The sequence below is a fragment of the Palaemon carinicauda genome, chromosome 8 (genome assembly GCF_036898095.1).
Source record: "Palaemon carinicauda isolate YSFRI2023 chromosome 8, ASM3689809v2, whole genome shotgun sequence".
NCBI classification, from domain to species: Eukaryota; Metazoa; Arthropoda; class Malacostraca; order Decapoda; family Palaemonidae; genus Palaemon; species Palaemon carinicauda.
The window spans coordinates 123115919-123120918 of NC_090732.1; positions in this window are offsets into that span (position 1 = coordinate 123115919).

A 5000-nucleotide genomic window follows, 5' to 3' on the forward strand; every position below is an offset into this window, starting at 1 on the left:
GATGCTATAAGCCCAGGGGCTCCAACAGGGAAAAATAGCCCAGTGAGGAAAGGAAATAAGGAAATAAATTAATGAAGAGAACTCATGTCAACTGGTCAACAAAAAAGCATTTGCTCCAACTTTGAACTTTTGAAGTTCTACTGATTCAACCACCCGATTAGGAAGATCATTCCACAACTTGGTAACAGCTGGAATAAAACTTCTAGAGTACTGCGTAGTATTGAGTCTCGTGATGGAGAAGGCCTGGCTATTAGAATTAACTGCCTGCCTAGTATTACGAACAGGATAGAATTGTCCAGGGAGATCTGAATGTAAAGGATGGTCAGAGTTATGAAAAATCTTATGCAACATGCATAATGAACTAATTGAACGACGGTGCCAGAGATTAATATCTAGATCAGGAATAAGAAATTTAATATACCGTAAGTTTCTGTCCAACAAATTAAGATGAGAATCAGCAGCTGAAGACCAAACAGGAGAACAATACTCAAAACAAGGTAGAATGAAAGAATTAAAACACTTCTTCAGAATAGATTGATCACCGAAAATCTTGAAAGACTTTCTCAATAAGCCTATTTTTTGTGCAATTGAAGAAGACAGAGACCTTATATGTTTCTCAAAAGTAAATTTACTGTCGAGAATCACACCTAAAATTTTGAAAGAGTCATACATATTTAAAGAAACATTATCAATACTGAGATCCGGATGTTGAGGAGCCACCGTCCTTGACCTACTTACAATCATACTTTGAGTTTTGTTAGGATTCAACTTCATACCCCATAATTTGCACCATGCACTAATTCTAGCTAAATCTCTATTAAGGGATTCACCAACCCTAGATCTACATTCAGGGGATGGAATTGATGCAAAGAGAGTTGCATCATCTGCATATGCAACAAGCTTGTTTTCTAGGCCAAACCACATGTCATGTGTATATAGTATGAAAAGTAATGGGCCAGGAACACTACCCTGTGGAACACCGGATATCACATTCCTATAATCACTATGGTGCCCATCAACAACAACTCTTTGAGATCTATTACTTAAAAAATCAATAATAATGCTAAGAAACAACCCACCCACTCCCAACTGTTTCAGTTTGAAAACAAGGGCCTCATGATTAACACGGTCAAAGGCAGCACTAAAATCAAGGCCAATCATACGAACTTCCCGACCACAATCAAGGGATTTCTGTACAAACATTTAACTGGACTCCACAAGGCACTAGAAGAGTTGGAAGACCCAGGCCTACATGGCTGAGAAATATGAAGCGTGAAGTATGAGATGATGAATGGAGAAGTTTTGATTTAAAAGCTCAAGATATAAACGACTGGCGAAATCTAACAGAGGCCCTTTGCGTTAATGGGCGTAGGGGATGATGATGATGATGTTACAATGTTGAGTGAGTGACTACGAGCCTGGAAAACTTTTAAAAGCAAATACCTATTCATTAATTTGCTGGCAAGATTTGCCAGGAAAACAAATCCTCAGATTGGACCACCCATATAAATCCCAAAGAAGGTGTAAAGCCCCGCTTTTCAAGGAGATTGAATGATTTGAGGTTTTCTGGCATCCTGACATCTAATGTCAATGACGCCGTTACAAGGAGAAGTAACTCAAAATCTCCGCCCAGCTATGGATGCCAATGGGTGTATCTCATGAAAGAGGGCAATCTACGATACGGATGGCCGCCTAAGACGCTGTCAGTTGGATGAGAATTGTTCACGGCCTCTAATTATTCTTCCTTTTTCCTTCCCGAGCTCTTCTACTTATCGGAAATTGCAACTAGTCTCATTTTTCTCAGACTGAACGACGGAAACCTCGCAGTTCTATGGGGCTGCTGCCACCCCCCCCCCCCCCCTCCTTTACGTGGATTTGAAAGGAGACACGGGTGCCTCTGGCATAAGAAAAAACTTAAGTAACACAACAATTAATTAAGAATGTTATTTTACACTTATTCACCTTAAAATCAAAGTCATCTTAACTCCTACGGGCTGCATAATTGCAAGAGCCCGTGCTTGTCCAAAAGGGCCAAGCAATCTTCAACATCATCTTGTGATGGCGTACCGCTGACGATGAAACTAAAAGATGTTAGGGTTCTTACGAGAAAAAATTGCTAAATCGTAAACAGGCACTTTTCCTAATTCTAAAGGTCGATATGTATTTAGCTAGGTACATTTAGTGATATCCATTCCGTTAAGATTATCAACAAAACCATAATACTCAGGACGACAAAGGTCAAATGTACATCAATTTAAATATAAGTTTAATCATCAAAATTATATAGCCGTCGACTAGACACGTATTGGACAGACTTTTTTTCCGTTCTGGCAAGATCAACACGGCCGTCATCACTTTTGCCATCTTTACTGACTACTTTGGATAGAGTATGGCAGAAAGATACAATATAAACTGTAACAATAACAGTTAAATAAAAAGGCTTCAAATGAGCAGCCATTGACTGGCCCTCCCTAGTCTTTGCTTGGGTAAAGAGGGGGCTTGGGCGCTGATCATATGAATATACGGTCAGTCTCTAAGGCATTGTCACTGTCCTTTGCCTCTACCATTCATGGGCAACCTTTGAACCAAACATGTAATCAACAAACTTGCTAATTAATTCTACATCAGGAAAAAATGTATTTGCAATAACATCCACCTTGCAAAATGCTTCCTTATATTGAAAATAATAACTTGTTAAAGTGTGGTTCTCTCTTTCCTCTTCATCACGGCTTCTGACATTTCAGCCAAGAAGGCAAAGGGTAACACGATATTTAACTTCCTCTCTCCCTCTTGCAGGAGGTTAAGAAGAGGTGCGGAGAGAGAGAGAGAGAGAGAGAGAGAGAGAGAGAGAGAGAGAGAGAGAGAGAGAGAGAGAGAGAGAGAGAGTATTATGGCAAGCAACGTTATTCACTATCGTGGCCACCATTTACAATAGAAACAAATATTTTCATGTTCAGTGTCAATTTATTCGTTTATCGTTTAATTATATTAGTTACGAGGGAAGCTTTACTCTGCAAAATCACTGCAGTTGAACAAACAGGTTTGACTAAAACCGCAACGGTAAAACTTGTACAATTTCCTACATATAATAGATGTATCTCATTTTATATCAGTTGAATATACTATATGTAACTGTTAATATATTTTTACCACAAGCCGTTAAAAGACATATATACTACCAACACAAGAGAAAAAAAAAGTATAGTTTTGAACATATGTCCTTTTTTTCTATATTAATAACTGATACTAAGATATAAACTTTTGTTCAACACTGAAACAAAGATAAACTATTTTCAGTGTTTTATGGGGTTTATAAACTTACAATAACACAGTATGAACCTATATACTCTAGGCTTTAGTAACTTAATTAACTACCCAAAGGTTTTTTTTATCAAGATACCAATTACTAAGAACCAAAACCCATGCCTGATATAACGAATGAAAGCGAAAATAAACAGCATGGACATGGGAAACGTTGATAACATTTTATTGAAAATACACTACTATATGCTTAACAGAGTGAAAATCCAAATACCCGAAAAGGGGTGAAATGGTCAAATCTAGGAGGCATCATTATACAAAATATGAATTTAATATATATATATATATATATATATATATATATATATATATATATATATATATATATATATATATATATATATGTATATATATATATATATATATATATATATATATATATATATATATATATATATATATATATATATATATATATACACACACACACTTACATACATACAGAACTAAAACTTTTATTAAGCTAAGTGTTGTTATGAGAAACTAATTCTAAAACATACTTCAAGCGATTACCTTAACCTAGCAACCAAATAAGTGATACAATAGCCCGGATTCCTAAAATTTTAACGATTGGTTCACATTTCAAGAATAAAAGAATGAATAACCACAATTTACTTCCTGAAATAATCTGCCATTAAGATGAACAACATTTACATCTACCGTGCTTGCTTTCTGCATGAAGAGTGCTTTACATTGCATGGAGTACTACATAATAATATAATAAATGTAATAATACCGATATCTGTTCATACTTTAAATAGCATAAACAAATAAAAAAGTCTATCACGGCCAGACAGTACTACATTGTACTCCCCCCTCTCTCTGATTACGGCTCATTTTGTCTTTGCCTTACACATATTTTGAATAGTCTGGGCTATTCTTACCACATTCTCTTATGTCCTCATACAACTGACAACAGTGTGATTACCAAACAATTCTCCTTCGTTCAAGGGGTTAACTACTGTAAAGTAATTATTCAGTGGCTACTTTCCTCAAGGTAAGGGCAGAAGAGACTATTTAAAGATGGTAAGCAGCAATTCTAGGAGAAGGACACTCCAAAATCAAACCATTGTTCACTGGTCTTGGGTAGTGCCATAGCCTCTGTACCATGGCGATTAAACGATGTTACTGTTCTTGAAATATTTTACTCTGATTGTTTTTTCTTCTCTTGTAGTTTATTTATTACCTTGTTTCCTTTCCTCACTGGGCTATTTTTCCCTGTTGGAATTCTTCGGCTTGTATAATACAAAACGAGCGCTTTGCTAGCAATAATAAATTGAAGGGCAACATAGATTATAAATCGCCATTACTGTATCATCTGATAAGTATAAAACCCTAAGCAAAATAATGAACGTGATTAGCATAAATTTCCAAATGTCATTTACGCTTTATTTCCCAACAAACAACAAGAGACAGTTGAATGTTTTTCAAATAAACATCAAATTTTCCATCTACACCAAAACCTAATCTACTCTTCTCAAGACCTTGGTGAATCTGATCAGGGAAAAAAACATTAAGAGCCATTATGTTTATGTAAACGTGCATGTAAATAAACAAGAAAAACCAAACGCAAGGTTAAACAACAATGAAAAAGTTAACGATAAATGCAATATCTAGCAGAAGCACACGAGCTATTTTCATAACTTTGGAGTAACTCCAAAGGCAGAAAAATCGGCTCC